We start from the raw sequence: 20,146 nt of genomic DNA on the forward strand, positions 1-20,146 counted from the left end.
TTCCAACACTTCAAGGCGTAGCAAGTGAATGATGGCGAAAAGTCTCAATTGTTGTTCTGAATCACCTGTTGTTTTAGAAACCACCAATTCAGACCGTTCGTTATGGTGGAATTAATCTCCTGCGCGCGTGAGTGATGCTTCGATTGGTTCACTAAATAGATTGCATGAAGTCTTATTCGCACTGGGCCAGACCGATCACGACTGACAGCCAAGCGATTTCTCCTTTTTTATTATTTTTATTTCGCGAGCGGTGGGGCAGACGACTCTTTTGGCGAGAGTGCGCGGCGAAGAAAGCGCCGACCTTGTTGCAGGGTGAGCAATGAGGTCCGGCAACTTGTTATTAGCAAAAGATGAAGGCAGCAGCAGTCGGTGCTCGGCCGACAGAAATACAGGTTTAGCAAAAAACACTTGCCGAGTTTCTGTTCGGGGTCAGGGGCCTGTGCAACGGCGCGCTTTCTCGTCTGCCAAATACATGAAACCCCGCTGGATAACACCTTCGCGGTAAGTACGTTTTCTAGAAATCTTGGTTAAGCATTCTCTTTACACCTGAAAGACCAAACGAAAGAAAAACACAATCCGAAAATCTTGGATTATTTTTTGTGAACCACGTTTACGTACTCATGACTTTTCCCCCCTTTAACCCACGCACAAGTGTTCGAACGTTCTGCTTTCGAATGGTATCGTAGTTATGTGTTGTGCAGTTTCCCGAACTTGACCTCGAACCATTTAAAAGGACGCTTTTTTTTCTTTCCTTTATCGGTATAGGGAAAGTTTATCTTAAAAAAAGTCGTCTGATGTTTATCGTAGTTCCATTTTTTCACAAGTTTTGGTTTCGCTCATATGGTTTAGAAAAGTGAATGGAATCGTGGATTATTTAAATGGATTGATAGAATTTCGATTGAAAATAAGTAATTACATGTATTTTCATTTGAAATGAAAACAGAATAATGATTTTAATTAAAGAATTATTAGAATTACTTTGTGCCAACTAATTATTCTAATGATATTTTTCAAACAAATGTTATTTCAAACGTTCTTTCCTCTTAAGTAATTTGATTGTACATCTTTTATTTATGTTCTTTAAAGTTCTTTATGTTCTTCTGGAACAAAATCATACTGGTCCCCAACATAGAATTAAGTTTTTAATATATTTATGTGGAATGAACCATCAGATGTTTAAATTAAATTCTGCATAGCAATACTTTATATACTTAGATGGGGCATAGTAATGCAATCATATTTCAACGAAATTCTACGAAAAGAAATTTCATGATTTCAATATAATTTAATTTTTTTTCTATAAATAGAACGCTTTTGCATAATGTTTTGCTTTTTAATTTTGAAACCGATTTGAAAAATTTGAAGAAAAAAAAAATTATTGCAGAAAATATGAATAATTCAAGAAATGACGTGCCACTACGTTTAAAATATAAAAGTCTTATTCTATAAAGGATAAGTATTTTCTTTTATTTACAAGCAAATATTTTATTCTAGTAATAATTTATAGAATTTCAACTTGCAGGAATATTAATACTATTCGAAATAATATGCACTATTTATTTATAGAGGTTTAATTTTTTGTCGTTTGTTGATTTTTTATTTTCTTGTCGAATTATCATTGGTTTGAGATACGGCTAATATATAAACGATGACATTCAGCATATATGGTATCAGTTATCAATTCCAATATTCTTAAAAATAAAAAAATAAAAAATAATGCCCTATTAAAATTATTTGTTAAATATTCTTTGCATTCTATTTAATTAAATTATTGTTTTGATATTTCTACTTTGCTCTGTTTCAAGAAGTTTTATTGAGTATTTTTTTCTCCTATTTGCTCATAATTTTTTCTAGCGTTTCTGAAATTCCTTTTCTTCCTTTTATTTCAATGCAAATAATATTGTGTTTTCTTACATGATTGTTTTTAATGAACTTTTCTTTTTTCAGAACTTTGCTTATTATTTATTTTTACTTTCGAATTTTTGTTTAACCATATACGTTCACATATTTTTATATACTTTTTTCATTATTTTTATATTCTTTTTTTGGTAATATTTTTATGATGACTCACATGGTAAAAATTTTAATATTTAAAAAACATTGACTGTTCTTTTGTAACGAGATAAAATTTGCTCCACGATAGAAATAAACGTATTATTATTAAAAAAGCTGTTATAATTCCGAAGCCAATTAATTTTTAATACAATGTATGGTAGCTTTCAAAACCTGAAAGCTTTAAAAATCGTCTGCGCCGCACATGTTGCTTATTAAATTAAAATTAAATTGAAAAAAACTGAAAAAAATTACTTTTATTGTCAATACAATAATTTTGAATGGCTGAAATATATTTGCTATAGTTTGACTAATTGTGAATTGCCGTCTCTTTATATGTGCTAATTAATAGATTATTTCAATATTTATATTACAGATTTTAAAAGACTCAAAAAACGAAAGAAATGAAATCGCTTTTAATTACAAATCATAAAAGCTATGAATTACTGAATTTATTGTATTTGATTAATTGTATTAGATTTTATTTTATACGAATTTCTGCTCCTCATATTACATCATCATTATCATCATCTTCATCAGAGATAATCATTTGATTATTTCAACATTCCTATCAATATTTAAAATGCCCTGCACACAAAGAGAGTGCAATAATTTTTCCTAAATCGGCAATGGGGGGGGAGGAAATTATAGAAAAAAAAACTCGTACAAACAAAGCAACAACCTGCTTCACGCATAAATCAAATTTCTGACCAATCAAATGAAAAGCGAGGTAAGTAAGAAAGGAGAAAAAAAGAATAAAGAAAACGAGTCTTACATGTTACTTCGAACATCCAACCACTTTTAATCCAGAAAGTATTATGGATTGAAAACCACTCTGATGAAGTGGTTCTTGATTCAAATGCTTTGTGGGATTTATTCTGAGACACTGTTTAAAGTGTCATGTAGACATGCTATTCTTTTTTTGCTTCTTCTTGTTCTCATTACTTTCACTATTTAACTTACTTTTAAATATGATATAGGATGTGTTCGTATTTACTGGTTTTTAAATCACACACTTGAAATTAAAATAAAATAAAAGCGGAAGCCCATTCGTGTTATATACTGTGTTTTAAAATATCATTTGCATGATAGAAGTTTTTCATCTTTTTTAAATAGATGATTTTTTTTTCTACAGTTATCGTTATCTGATCACATTATGAGTTCTGTTTGTAAATAGTTTGTATTTCATTTATTTTCTATCGAATACTTGAAATTAATTATTTTTTTTAAACCGAAAGTTTACGTGTTTATTGTGTGTCCGCATATCAAGGTGATAAAATATCTATATGTCAAGATTTAAGCAAATTCTTTTTCTCTTTCTAAAATAATATGATTTTTGTCTTCTTCACATCATTAAACACTATCACTACAGTTCAAATTACGAGGTTTGTCGCTATAGCTTTTGTATAATTTTGAAATGGATCATAATTTTAAAAAGTCTTAAATCTTGTCTTTCGACATATTACGAAAATTGAATTACAATTACAGACTTTTGAAAAGTTACCTTAATTAAAAATAAATAAAGTGTTTTATTGTAAACACCATAAGCTTCAAGTAGACATGGAAGAATATTTCTTGATATCTTCTCCCGGAATATTCAAGAACACAAGGTTAAGTCCCTATTGAAAAGCAATAATAAAAAAATTTTGTGCAAAGTTATTGCAAAAAAAAAAAAAAAAAAAAAAATTCTTTCCAGAATAAATTTTTTGAGTAGTTAACTAGAAAAAAAATATTTCATTCTTATTCAGAATGAAACAATAAACCGCTACAAATTAGGCAATATTAAGAACAAAAGTCATTTCTGAAGTATAATTTCTTAATAAGATCAAGAGAAATTCGTAAAGAAACTTTAATTCATTGTTCAAAATTTTATTTTGGTTTGAAGTGATGGTATATGATTTATCAAAAATATTACATTCAGTATAAAATTTAAAAAAATTCGAATATTTAGTATTAAGATTGAAATTATATTCTTTACTTAGGATTCAAATTATTATTTTGTGAGAAGAATTAAGAATGCAATTTTGTATTTTAGAATTATATAATATTTTACAGTTGTCTATATAGTTTATTTATTTAAAATTATTTTTAAATGTTGGAATTTTTAAAAATCATAAACTTAGAAACAGGATTATTTAACTTCATCGAACTTTATTTTCAAAAATTAAGTATCAGAATGCTTGTTGTTCCTTTTCTTTTCTTTCTTTCTTTTCTTTTTCTTTTTTTAAAATCTATTAATTATTTCTATCTTATTCTTTTTTTTAAAATCTATTAAATTTTGAATCTATTAATTATTCTATCTTTTTTTGCATAAATAATTATTTGCTAATAATATATCTGGCATCTTTTCAAACAATACGCTTTTAAAATATTATGAGTTTCTGTTACAAAAAGATATTTGGAATCATTCATGCAATTAAGTTAAGCATTACTTAATTTCCCTTTAATTTAGTACTTTCTGACAAACTCTATATGTCCTGTTATTTAAAGATAAGAAAAAAGAAAACTTGTTTTGAGTATAATTTCGAAAAAAAAAGTGAAAAATATTGATGAAAAAAGAATGCAATTATTTTTCTCTTTCAAGATTATTTATATTTAGCTTATTAAGGTATGCATTTTTGTAAATAGCAATTAAATCGAGCGACAGCATGTTAATTTTTTTTACTCTTCTGAATGTCTTAAAATAGAAGCGTATTTGAAATTCATAATTTGGTCCAAAAAATCATTGATTAATTTTCCTTTATTAAATAACTTTTAATAAACTTAAGACACCCTTTTACTTGAAGAGGAGCGAATGGAAACTTTGTTTCGGGTATAATTCAAATGGGGGAAAAAGTAGGAAACAGTGATAAAAAGAATTAATTGTTATTCAATTTAAACATTATTTATATTAAAGCAAATTAATCATTAAACCAATTCTTATAATAAATTTACTTAAAGAGATAATTAAACCTATTCTAAGAATAAATATATGTTTAATGACATGATATTGAAAACAATTACGTCCAAACATTTCCCCCCTTTCACTTTAATTGTGGGCTTGGTATCGGCATTCAATGTTTTTGCAATCAGTGTTCATTAGCTTTATTAGATTCTATGTTATTTTTTTCCAAATATTATGTAAATAATCGTTTCAAAATAAAATTGGAAATAAGTAATCGTTATAATTTTCAGATATTTTGTCAAATTGTTATATATATATATATTTTTTATTACTACTCAAAATTAATGAGTAGTAATAAAAAAAATGGAGGAAAAATTAGATTCAGCATAGAGTTAAAAATAGTTTTTTACATCAGAAACCTGTATTTTCATCTTTTTGATACTAAGCCTGATAATAATTAAAATAATCAAAATTTATGAACTTAATTGGATGCGCTCTAAATATTGTTTGATCTGGGTTTAATAAGGCCAGGGTAATAAGTATAAAATAGAAACTATTTATGAAAAATTGTGATATTTGGTTACTTTACCATTTAACAATAACTAGCTAACTTGATTATTTAACAATTTAAAACAAGGTGACTATATTCTTTGCATAATAAAGCTTGGAAAGGCGACTCTCTTCTATCTAATTTTAATTGTTAAATCTGATTAATTTTCAAAATTAAATTAAATAAATAAAAATCTAAAGGCCAATAAAAAATTTTTAAATTAGAATCGGCAATTTAAGTAGTGGGTGAGGAGAATCAAACCGGGAAAAGAAATTAATCCTTTCCGATCCAATGTCCAGTATCACTGGACATCATATTTTGGTTGAACAAATCCATGCCCAGTACCACTTGATATATTTCATTGACATACTTGTATGAGTACTTTCTAAATTTCGTTTATATTCCACCCCAATCTACTATTATATTCATAATTTTTCAAACTCATTTACAATTCTGTAATAAAATCAACGGACCGCAAATAGTTAACAGCTAATTCGTGACATCTGCTCTATCTATAATTACTCATTTTTCTGATAGCATCAATAATTTATAAAAAATTGCTCTTTAGAATAATTTTTTTCCTTCATTTATTTGATTCTTTTGATCAGAGATTCAGATTGCCCTCTTTTATTTGAATGAATATAATTTTCTGGAATCTTATCTTTTAAAAAGTTTATAATTCGAACATAGATAACAACATAGGTCCAATTCAGATAAGTTAATTTTCAGATTTAATAATTACAATCCGAATTATCGTATTTTCTAACTATTAGGCTAAGAAATACTGTAAACTTGCTATTTAATAACCATTTGAAATCATATTGATAAGTAATCGTAAATTTATATAGAACGTTGTTCTACATGCTGTTTAATAAGAATAATATAAACATTATTTCAGAAAAGAATATTAGTGAATATTCTTATAACCGCCTATACGAGAAAAATTCCGGTTTTGAATTTTAAAAACATATGTATATTAGATCTAGTTAAATAAATTTACAATTATTCACTAATTAAAGTTATAACAATATTTGTATAAACACATGCATATTTTTGAAAAACGATTTCACCAAATCTCTTAATAGAACAAACGTTTTGCCAAGTCAAATTATACCAATATTCTCAATTTAAATATACATACTACTTCAAGCACTTATCTTATATTTTTCAATTTAGAATTTGCTTGTGTCAAAAAGTAATGTGTTTAGTAAATAAAATATGAGTATAAATATATAAATTTCAAAAATTAAATTTTAAAATGATAATGAAATGCTAGAATATATATATTTTTAAATTTAGAATTTCCGTTGATAATTTTATTTCTCTACTTTGTTTTTTTTAAACCATTATTAAAAGGTAAAAATTTTTTGAAAAACATAAAATACTAATAATAAAAGCTTAATTATATACTATATGTAATTTTTTGTCTATTTATATTTTTATTTAAGAATATAAAATTTTTTAAGTACGCCTTTTAAATCGTTATATTCAGAAAATTCTATTCATGTTCAAAGTTTAATTTTTATATGTATTCCTTTCATTTTACAAATTATAATTCTGTTATTTTAATTACTTAATTTTTTTCGAATATAAGAATTTTTAAAGCAGAATATTATTTTATTTTCTCATAGAAAATCCGACTAATCTTGTTTTTTGATAAACATTACAAATGAAGATAAAAGGGAAAAAATGCTTTAGAAATACTTTTATTCCAAGTGATAATAAAAAAAATAACATGCATATAAAGACAGTTAAAAAAAATGGCAGATTATAACTAAAGATCGATCTGATACTGAGTGTCATGCTGAAACGGCATTAACTGGTCAAAAACAGACGGCATCAAGGATCAGTGTCAATCGAATCTGAAATCTGATTCCGAATGTGTGATATTTTAAGACTGTTTCAGTTTTTTGTACCTTAAACTTTAGCACACCTGATACAAAGTATTGAGTTGATGCTATGTCATTCAACTCTAAACCTGTTAGATGCAATAGATCTCAAAAGATTTTTTCTTTTAAAATGTAAAGAAAAAAATACAGTATTTTAAAATTGAATTCGCATATGAAGCCCAGTATTTTTTTTTTTTGTATTATCTCTGAGTTATTCTGAAAAAGGAATTAAAAAAAATAATATAACGATTTTGTTTTCTTTCATTTTTTTAATGAAAGCAAAAAATTTTCAGACCAATTCATAACTAAAATTATCGTCTGCTATTCTTTTTTCATTTTGCATTTTGGTGGCATTTAAAAAATTATTTGCCTTTAATCTTTGTTTACTTACTTCTCTATGTTCCATTATTTTGAAATGACATAGAAAGGTGATTTCTTTTTGTCGATAATTCCGACATATTTCTAATTTGGTAAATTATTTCATTCCACAACGCAGTATGCGTTAAATGCTTTAAAGAAGGAAATTGGAAACAAGGTAAGAAATGTTCGCCTAACAATGTTAACTCAATGTAATGATATATTTATTGTTAAAAAGATTGTGAAACGGGTGTAACAACTTTTGAGTGTTGTAGATGTTTACAGAATTTTCAAAATGTTTTCTACTTCAATTTCATATAAAATTATTCATCGAATATTGAGATTAACTGGATTACTTAGATGTTGAGATCAGCGAAAAATTTAAAAATTTTATTCGAAATTTTTCAAAAAAAAAAAAGAAAAAAAAAAGAACTTTGCAAAATTAATGATAAATAAGCCCTAAACATATTGGAATCATGTTTTATTTTTAAATTAAAACAAATTTAATATTTCAGTATAATTAATTCTATAGGAAAGAAAAAAAGGAGGAATTTAATCCGAAGCAAGTTGAACAATAAAGCATGGCAGTGTTCTTGCATGACAATGCATCAAAAGCAGCTAACTTAGTATTTATTGACGGAATAGTGGATTGTACTCTATATTTAAATATTTTAAAAGACAATCTAAAATCAGCTCAAAATTTGAGAATTAGAGATATTTTTTTTATCAGGATATTGATCTTATATAAGCACATTGCGGTCAATGCTCGCCTGGTACCTATATAATTGCGTTTTAAATTTGAAGACGTCACTTCAACCGCCGGATTTAAACCCCATATTTGAAGAGATTTGGAAATTAGATTTCTAAGACATAGTATTAATACGAAAACCGAACCAAAAATAGAAATGATGGTTTTTGATTGAATTTTGATAGAAATATATGGGGACATATAGGATACTTAAAACAACAACAACAAAAAAAAATAGTGCGCTTTAAGCCCAGACATTTAAAAACTGCTGTAGATGCTATAGAATGTCCTATTAAATACTAATTAATCGTAATGTCAAAATATTTATTAATATGCATAGATTTATTTTAATAGATGAAGACTTTTATGGAAGAAGGTTTTTTTTTCTTTTTCTTCTTTCGACTATCGATTTTTCAAAATAAAAATTCCGTGTATTCTTAAAACATTTATTGAAGTTTTGTTGAGAAACAGTTATAGATATTCTTTAAAAATTTCTTATTCTTTTTAATGACGAATAGATTAGCATTCCATTGAAATTCATTAGTGTACGAACACTTCTAAGTACCACTGTAAATTTGACATGTCAAATTTTTGACATAGCAATATTTAAAACTCGTGCAGAAAAAATAAACCTTTTGTTTCATTGAATACTGATGAGAGAATTTTTTTTAATGCCAGATCAATAAAACTATAAAAAAATATAAAATAATACTTTATTTTATTGAATGAATGACAATATGGAAATGATAAATATGAAATAAATCTACATCCGTTTTAGACCGCCATAAAATGTTTTTAGACATCGTCTGAAAATAAGAATTGATTGTTTTTAATAACTTATTCGTATTTTAGAAAAAATATTTTTTTCGCATAGCTTGACGCATTAAGTTTAAAAATATCACATGATCTTCTGAGAGGCAATTTTCAGACTATAATAATATGGAAGAAATTTTTGCACTCATTCAATTAATAAGTGAGCGTTAATTGCTTCATTAGAAGATAAAACCTCTTTAAAATCTGAAAAAATATCGGATTTCTCGCATATAAATGGACTGATTAAAGTTATACGATGTAAATTTCACCAATTTTTGCCTAGAGTTTAATTATATTCATCTCGGAAGCGGGGAGAATAATAGCAATGTTGGACAAAACATTGTAATTAATATTATTTCTTTTCATGTTAAATAGAACGCTTAAAATTGTATTGTCCTATTTGTCGCTGATTGAAATCACTGTAGCTATAAATTATCTCATTTATAATTAGTAAAGATTTTTGCCTAATTTTTAAAAAAATATTTTACTTTTAAAATTACGTCAAGTTTTCTACCACTCTATCAGATGCAAAATTATAGCATGCCGATCATACTAAACATAATTTCTATGAATTATCACAAATAAAGAACATAATACGGAAATTTATATATAATTCTTCATGTAATAATTTATACATGAAATATATTTTCATCAGGATCATATTTTTAATTGTAAATGTATTATATACTATTTGTTATTAAATGTTATTATCAAATTATGGGGTCATTTTCCATGATTTAAACACCATTATATTTATAGGTTGGTATACTACCTGTAAATTGCCTATGTTGTGCGATATGCATGATGAAAAAAAAACGTTCAAAGCCCTCTAAAGAGTGCACCATTGGATCTAGAACTATCAATTTCGATGCTAGTTATTTCTTGGATAGCTGTTTAGGGCTGGATTTAGCCTTCAAAGAACTCTTAGACAATACAAATCTTAGGGCCAATTTCTCTCTCCAAACTTCCAAAAGCAGCAACAATATTATTTTATCGATTTTAATATAATCTTTATATTAGTAGTTATAAATAGCAAATTTTGAGAAACTGAAACAGCAACATATTATTTTCTAAAAATTTGATTACAGAATATTGCATATAAAAGCGAGCACATTTGAAATTTAAAAGTAATTTCAAATTAACAGAAAAAGAAAATAGCTTTTTAAGCGGAATCTAAATAATATTTAATAATAAAATCGGACTCTTTTTTTTTTAAATAATAAAGCACCATATTTTTTTAGAACTATAAAATGACATAATATAAACCTCCCAAATTTAATTAATTAGGAATGCTTATAGAATAATCTTCCAAAATTAATTTAAATAATACTTAATTTTAATTTGAATAAGTTGATTACAGGGACTTTATAATTAAATGAAAACGCAGAACTAAATAATTTAAAAAATATTATAAAAAAATTCGTGGTTTTGGGGTCTCTTAATAAGTTATGGGACCCTAGGCAATTGTCTAATTTACCTATTTTATAACCCAATTCTGCCCACTAAAAAAGATTTTTTTTAAATTTTTAATTAGATTTTTTAACTGACAATTAATATAAATTTTGTGTTTTCTTAATAATTTGGGTGCATACGAATGACAAAAATAAATTAATAAAAATAAAGTTTTATACAGTTTTATAATCTAAAAACTAAGTTGTAAAGTAATACTAATTTTATTTCCGAACAATTCTTTTTTTCTCTTTAATAATTTTTGAAAAATATTTTCGAATATATTCTAAAAAATAGTACTAATAAATAAATAATAAATATTTACTAAATAATAAATAAAAGTAGTAATAAATTTTAGTACTGTATTGATACACATATGATTTGCAACGATATTTAATTAATTTTTTAACTTTCTCGTATACGTATATAGAGAAAGTATAGTAATCGTCAAAAAATTAGAACTTACGATTTTCATAAATCTTCACTTTTAGACTTCCTTGAGTTTGAAAAAAAAAAAAAAAAAATTGAAAAATATCCTTTTGTCTATTTGTCTGTAGTAAAACTCAAAAACGCTTTGAGCTAGACGCTTAAAATTTGGTATATGGTCTTTACACCAAATTTGCAGATTTATATCAAATTTTGTGTAAAATGTGTTGAGAAGAGAACTAGATAGACAAAATTCGATACACTGATTTAATATATATATATATATATATATATATATATATATATATATATATATATATATATATATATATATATATATATATATATATATATATATATATATATATATATATTGTGGATACTTATCAAATACAACTACGGGTTGACTGCCTCTGCTTGCAGTAATAAGTAAACCGAATAATTCAAAAATGATTTAAATGTATCAAATTTGGAATGGGAATTTGTGACAGCAAATGCAGTTTTATGTCAAAATTTTGTTTCAACCATTTGGGAAAAATGCGACTAAAACACAAATTCTATTTTCGGATACTATTAACAACATGCCAGGGATTTACCGCCAAATAATTCGTCAAGGATGACATGATAGATTCAGTAAAAAATGCTAAATTCACGCCGAAAGTTAATATTTTATAACTATTGCACGCCAGTACCATGTAAGGCGTTTTCTGAAGTGGAAAATAATTAGTGAGTATACGAGAAAGTTTTGAGAGACCACTCACGTTGGTTGTATTCACGTTTTGTAAAGGTAAATTTTATAAACAGCATAAACATAGGCTATTCAATTTAAAATATTATCATGCTATGATGTTCTGGACTAGAGTGTCAAATCTCCTTTAATTTTTTTATTATAAAATAGAAAGGTTTATAATATAATTAACTGAGTATATTTTATAATTATTATTCCATGCTACAGCACACACACACACACACAAAAAGAAAAAAAATCTGTAAAAATTAACTCCTCTTAAAATCTTAAATTAAGTACTGGAATTTAGAAATTTCAGCCAGAAAAATAAATAAAACGAAGAGCAATTTTAAACTGTAAATCACATGTTAATTGTTTGCCTAATTACTTGAAGCAATAAACTACACCTTTCTAACACCTAATAATCTCTAGATTAATTATTTTTATATTAGGATAACGTAAAGAACGTTACGTTTTTTAAATAAAAAATAAGTTGATGAAAGAAAATAATATAGAATTAAGAATGTTCTTTCCACGAGCAGAGATGTTAAAATTTAAAAAAAAAATAAAACAACGCGTGACTTAGATGACATCAAAGCTCGTATATCCACGTGATAAGTGTTTTGAAGATTAGTTTTGGGTTTCACCTTTCTTTCTCTTTCACATTAGTCACACATCTGAATTTTTTTCACTTAACATTTTTTTTTATTGGTGATTGATGGAAAAATTGTATGTTATCTTAAAACTAACTGATAAAATTGCATATTGTCAAAGATTTTAAATTTACATCACGATAAAAATCTATTAGGACCATCAACAATTTCTCTGTGAAATCAACTTATGAAAGGTTTAAGTTTTATTCTTATTTTGCCAGGTTCTAATTTTAAGTTCTTTGATCATATTTGTTTCAAAATATTATTGCTAGATATAGTTATTTTTATGTACAGGGCATGATAAAAAATGATGAAACTAAAAATATTGGCAAAATTTTTTAAACAATTTTATAATCAGCTGTAGTGATTTCCACAAAACTTATTCGCGTACTCTTTCTCCATCCGTATTTGAATCTTTGTAAATCCACGAATACTACCTAAATGCATTGGCGAAAAATATAGTAGATATTTGACATATGAATGCTACTCATTGCATTGGCGAATAATATAGTAGATATTTGACATATGAATGCTACTCATTGCATTGGCGAATAATATAAATATTTGGCGTGAAATCTAGCATTTTTAATGAATTTATATTATAAATATGGAATTTTTAACCCTAATCTTTTGACAAATGGAAATAAATTTTCACATCGATTTACAGTTGCAGCGACAAGATCACATGCCGAATTTCACTCATTTAAGTCATTGCGTTTACATGCATACGAAAGTACAGACCGACAGACAATAATCAGAATCAGAATTTATATTTTAGATGAAACTTGTGTATTGAATTTTATTTATCTAGTATTTTACTCTTGTTTTTATCATGTTTATTTGTTCTCGGAGAGTCGGACAAATAGATTTCCTCTGCCTGGATTCGGATCAAAATTTTATAGTCTATATTCTAAAGTCCTTACGCTAAATCCATCGATTTAACTCAAAGAGTTTTTGAGTTATATTGTTTAGAGATAGACAGACATAATGTTTAAGATGTGATTTCGAACTCAAGAAGGCTTGAAATATGGAGATTCGTCAAAATCTCAAGTTCGAATTTTTACCCATTACAACTGCTTTTTCTACTTCTTATATATCGAAAAGTAAAAATTGTCGATCGTTAGTAATTATTTTGAAAAATTCAGTTCATTCAGAAAAAAAAAAGGATAAAGACAGTCTTGATAATGTTTATAAAAATACGTCCTCAAGGCAAAGGGTTCCATTTTTCTTTATTACTTTTTTGTACATGAACTTTACAAATTGCATTTTAATTGGTAAAACATTCTTATATATTGCAGCATCAAATATAATAAGCATTAAAAAAAATACTACCTTGACATTTTGATAAATTCCCATGTTTTAGAAAATCAAGATTTTGAAAAAAAAAAAAAAAAAACATTTATATATGTGACCAAGACAACTCATAAATGGAAAGTGCTAGATAGTGAAATTTGGTGTGTAGTCTTTACATCAAAATTATAGATTGCTATAAATTTCTGGGCAAAATCTGTTTTGTGGAAACTCTGCGTGCATATGGACCCTATAATTCAACTCAAGAAGAGCTATTGTTTAAAAGTTAAAATGTAATTTTATCATTAGAATTCGAGATCTACATCAAATTTTAATCAAAATTTACCCAGGAATTGATTGTTTATACGTGCTTGTATATTCGCTTGCATGTGACCGCGATAACTCAAAAATGCAACAACTTAGATAAATGAAAATTATTATGCAGTATTGTCACCAAAGTTGTAGATATGTGAGGAATTTTGGATTCGATTGGTTAAAAGAAATTTGTTCAAAATGCATACCCTGTATTCTACATTATATCACGAAATATAAAACATTCTATTCTATATAAGTCGATTGGAGAACAGTCTGGTGGGTTATACAAATACTGAATATCAAAAATAATTTATTTCATGTTTCGATTAGTTATTCATTTAATAATGGAATTTAATATATATGGTACTCATAAATTATTGACCTGATAAAGATTTGTTATAAATAATATAACAAAGGAGATAGAAAGAAAAACATTTACTGAATTTTATTTGGCAATTCAAAAATCTCTATATTACTACATCTTAACATGAATATCATTAATTGTTCGGATGATATGAAGTGGATTCTCGATTTTATTTCAGACGTTGTTAATCGTTTTCAGAGTTACAGTATGTGTTTCTGTAGTGATTTGATTTCTTACTTCTTCAACTCTACGAATCTTTAATTATTCTCAGAAAAAGAAATCGAATGGCGCAATGTTTGAAAAATATGGAGGTTATAAAAATAATAAATTTCGACTAATTCACCTATTTTGGAATGGAAGGGAAATAGAGTTTCATCTAGAAAAAAAAGCACGTTCTTCCTTGATGTAATACATGTCCGGGCTCTGAAATCTGTTTTAGTCATATGTTAATTGAATGTTCTTTTGGCGGAGGGTTATTAAATTTACGTTGAATCCTTTCTGAAGTGTTTTCGGAAATTTCGGTTTACGTATGCAGACAGCGTATATAATTTTTTTCATTGCATGGCGTCGTTTCAGCCTGTAACAAACAAGTTTTCTTGTTACAATTCATCAAAGCGAGAACAAATGAATTTTCTTGAATTAAAGATTGTATCAATGGACATAATTTCTTCATAGTTTGTAAAATGCCATTTTGATTTAATTTTGCTATTCTACGCATAATTTATGGACATTCTGTATATTGTGTTTCGGCGTATGATTTTCAGTCTATCGTAATTTTTTCAAATCATCTTAATATAAGTTTGAATTAAGAATTCTGTTAATTACTTATTAATTCTAATTATTAGCTCGGGCAGCACTGACTAATCTTAAAACCATGTTAGATGCATCTGAAAATGTTTACATTTGTAATTTCAATTTTTTGTTCCAAAATCAAAATTTATTTTTGAATATTAATTGTATATTTTCTGACACATATAAATTATGTGAAATAACAGAAAGGGAAAGAAGTGAGAGAAATCGAATTACTTTTCTCATCGAAATTGAAGCAAGATTTTTCTTAAAACTCACGAATATTCAATAATTCTAGACCGAATAAATTAACATATTTTAAACAAAAGAATCTTTATAAAATCCATTATTTGATAATCAAATGATAATTTCATTTTGGGAGCTAAATTACTTTTACCAATTTCTTGCGAAAGAAATGTTGAAATATTATAAAGAGATTGATAGAATTATTTCAAAGATGTTTCATCATTCAAAAGTCCAAATTTGCAGAAGTCTTATAATTTGATTTTTCAATTAATCGCAATTATATTTGAATCAAAATTGTTCCTATGTTCTTTCGGAGAAATTCGTTGACACTATTTATTTGTAGTTCGAAAATTCTCTCAAATGCTGCAAATGGTACGGTGTAAAAGATAACAATTTATTCTTATTACAAACGATTAAAATTTCAAATAATTCTGCTAATAACAAAGGCGAATGTGTATGTGTGTGTGTGTATTGGCACTCTACGTGGCATATTTGTTTTGACCTAGTACTGCCGAATTTGGTATGATTATACTTTAAAGTGTAAGAATGTGCATCTCAGAGATTTTTTTTTTAAATTTTAATTAATTAAAATTTAATTGAAGTTTTAGCATTTTTCGTATAATTTTCGAAAATGTTTTTGCATAAAAATAACTTTTACACCATTTTAAAATTAAAAAAAACTTTTCATTTTAATGATACTGTACAATTTTTTCCCTTAATTTTAATAAATTCTAATAAATTAAAAAAAAATCTTTAATAAATTTTAAAAATATTTTTATAGAAAAGTTGCAACAATACATTGCTGCAATGCAATTCAAATCCTTTCATTGTTCCATCAAATTTTAATCTAATGGGTTTTTTTTCGTTATTGAAAAGTCAAAGAATGCAAATATTGTTTATATTTTCATATTCAAGATCGTAGTGAATTTCGGACTCCACTTTTTATCTCAATGTAATTTTATGTAATCTGTAGACACATCCCATTAAGATATTAAATACACTAGGAAATAAATCTGGTATTTTGCACGATTATATTTATCATTCTTTAATTTTTTTATTAGCTTGTTTACTTATATGAAAATGCTGTTGAACGTTCTCACATAATTCACATCAGTTGCACTGTACCGATTTATATTTGAATGAAAAGCGCATTAAGAATGAAAAAGTGTAGTTATGTGTCCAAAGAAGACAAGGAACAATTAGATTATGTGGAAAGTTATGACCTTCTTGCAAATTGAACATGTGGTTCTGTTAAGAAAGTTCCTACACATAAAGGCCAAAATAAATATACGACTCTTAAAATAATGCTACATAAATTTCTTATTCAGACAGAAGTTTAAAAATATGACACTGAAGAAAGCATGAATATTAAGTTAATGAATAATAAAATGAAAAAAATTAATTAAAGCCAAACACAATCGGCATTACAAACAGTCGCCGGCGGCGGCAGGTATATAATAAAATAGATATCATTGAAATATTTAAAGATATTGCCCAATAGTATTTGAGTAATCGGCCTTATTAATATTATTGTGGTGCTTTATTGTAATTTTTTAGTATAAGACGCACATTTTTTTTATTGATAAAATTGTTAAATTAGTTTTGTTTGCTTTAAAAAAGTTTTTTTTATTATATATATCTAATTTTTTAAATCGACTTTTATATGCAATAGGATAAGATAGATATTAACAAATTTCAGCTTATTTTGTTATTATTTAGCATAAATAATTTAGTGAAGATTCATTAAAAGTACGTAGTATTATGAAGTTATAAATCGTTGTCTTCTTTATAGTATGCTTTTTAATTTTCATTAAATTTTTGTTCATTTTTGAGAAAAAAAATTTTTTTTGTAATAAATGCGGTATGAATAGCGCAAATGCATCAATTTTTACAATTCATAATTAATACACTTATTCACTAAAAATAGCATAGATGTCAAGACTAACAAGAGGCCTTAATTCTAATTTCGATATTAATATATGTCGAATATAAAATTGAATCGATATGTGTTAATACATTGAATTTCAAAAAATATTAATATCATGTTGATAGGTAATCAAACTATGTTGGATAATCCAGCTTTCAGTAAATTTCTCAATGTCAGCTGACTGCTGACTAGCGTATTTTCCGAAACTATTGATTCTGTTTAATTTCTATTAAATCTCTAATGCCTAACTTGATATTTTTATTTTTGTTAACACAGCATTTTTGAACTTCAGATTTTGTTAGTCATGACTTGCGTCCCGATGACAATCACATAATAACGTTCGCGTTATTTGATAACATGTTGTCTTATATGATGCTGTAACTTGACATTCTTTTTTTTTTTTTCATACAAATTATGTTGTTGATTCCAACATATATTTACACTGCATATTTTACTTTCTTTATATAAACCTGTTTAACAGCATGTCAGCTGATTTGAAATCTATTGATGAACGATAAAAAAAATAGAAAATATAATCAGTCAGAATATTAGATATTATCACTTAATATTTTAGAAGTTTTTATTTATTTATTTTTTATTTTTAATAGTGGCCACAAAACATTTGGCAAAATAAGGAAAGAAAATAAAAAGCATGCATAATATAGCACTATAAGTTTATTTTTATAATATATGTGTTTATTTTTAGATGAATTTATTTTTATTCGTATATTTTAAGAGTAATATAGGATTAAAAAATTTGCATTACAAAATAATGTTAAAAAAGTATTAACTCCTTATTTTCAACAATGGGAAGAAAACATGCAATTGATTATTTGTAAATCCAATAAAAACAGTTCAGATTACATTACAACAATAAAAAAATATTGTAGCTAGCTATGCACAAAAGTATTTTTAAAAAAATGTCAAAACTGGGAAAAAGAATTGTCCGGTAAATTACTATTGTCAATAAAAAGATATTTTGAAAGGGTGTAAAAAAAGAAAAATCACTTTCGCGTTATAATATTTTGATTTTGAATATTTTTAAAAATTATAGTATTGAATACAAAACACGTCGGTCGATTGTAATGAAATAAATCATTAATTAATGAATAGTATGTATAAAACTACCTAATTTGTTCAGACGACAGATTTCCCAGGGATTCAGCTCTTGAACTTGCGGACTTCTGTTCCTGAAGTCGAAACTATTTATCAAGGTCATTTAGGCAATTGAAGCTGTTTAATTTAATTTTCATTCTTCATGCCAAACAGTATTTATAAATTTCAGAATTGTTATGTTTCGCATCCGATTTTTAAATCTGGGGTAGGGGGGGAGATGTTCTTTTTTGTTAATTAAAATCATTTTATTCTATATATATATTTGCACTCAGTAAATACAATGGTGCTTTTTCTGTTCTGTTTTAGTTTTTATTTTGATTCAGAAATAATTTTTTAGTTTCGATTCCGAAATAATTTTAATTTTAGATTGTTTCAATAATAGGTTGCATAATGCTTATATTTTTGGTTACTTACTTATATATATATATATATATATATATATATAGTAAATTTTATATATAAAATCATTATTAGAAGTGGAGATTATCACAAGTGTATTTATATATAGATTTTATGTATAACATTTATTTAAGGCGAATAAACTTAATATTTTATAAACAAATGATAAACGCTGTTTATAAAATTACTATTAAAAATGAGATTACTGTAAATTCATTAAAAAAACCCTTTATTTTTTAGCATAAAAATTAGAAATAAATATATTTAAATATATTATGACTAATTTACATTTATTGCCTGAATTTTTTTAATGAGTTAAATTAACGAATTCTTAAGATTTGTTACTCTTGTTGTGAATCCAAAGAATGAAGATGTGAATAATAATTATCAACAATGTCAAAGAAATAATAAAAAATGCATCTCCTTTACATTATCACAGTTTTTATTTTATTTTATTATTATTGGCGTGTCACTTTTTGCAGGCTAGAATTTTGGCTATACTACGCTTCCTTCTTTGCTGCCGCTGTAAATTTTCTAAACATTTTAAATAAACATAAAGATATATTTATATATAAATTTCATAAATCAGGAAAATTTCAAGGAACGGAATGCATCTGATGATAACACACTTCGCTTATTCTAAAAAATATCAACAAAGGTAATTTTCTCTTCGAGGCCTGCAATTAAATTCCCTGCTCTGAGGAATGCTAACCTCCAAATATGTATATCTGAGGCAGGGCTGCCAGATTAGAACAGCCAAATAATGCCAAACTTCTTTAAAATAGGCCAAGTTTCGTTTTTTAGAGCTGTTGTACTTCGAGCTCTTGCATTTGTAATCCTTTTTTGGGAAGGACTCGCATTAAAAGATTGAAGTCACGAAACAAATGAAGTTAGATTAAAGTGTATAAAATTTTTAATGAAACAAGGGATATCTTGTACTATTGAATATGGATTGCATGATTTTTGAAATAAACTTTAGGAATGATGTAACAGCCAGCATTAATTTTTCCCCTACATTTATTCTCCCTAATAAAGCTGTCATCCCCCCCCCCCTCCTTTCATCTCTTCCTCGCATGTAAATTGAAGACCTTGACGGAAGCCACTATCGCCAGGAGGAGGATTCAGATACTTATTGCTCTCGGAATGGGAGAC

The 20,146-nt window shown here is 26.1% G+C and overlaps 1 protein-coding gene across 1 annotated transcript in view; it reads left to right on the forward strand.

Moving 5' to 3' along the window:
- The first annotated feature begins 328 nt into the window (after positions 1-328).
- LOC129981918 (F-box/LRR-repeat protein 7-like) overlaps positions 329-20,146 on the forward strand; it is a 209,234-nt gene continuing 189,416 nt past the window's right edge. The window contains exon 1 of the mRNA XM_056092975.1: positions 329-501. The gene's annotated coding sequence lies outside the window, so the exon portion shown is untranslated. The remainder of the gene's footprint in view (positions 502-20,146) is intronic.

Source organism: Argiope bruennichi, chromosome 8, assembly GCF_947563725.1.
Source record: "Argiope bruennichi chromosome 8, qqArgBrue1.1, whole genome shotgun sequence".
Lineage (NCBI taxonomy): Eukaryota > Metazoa > Arthropoda > Arachnida > Araneae > Araneidae > Argiope > Argiope bruennichi.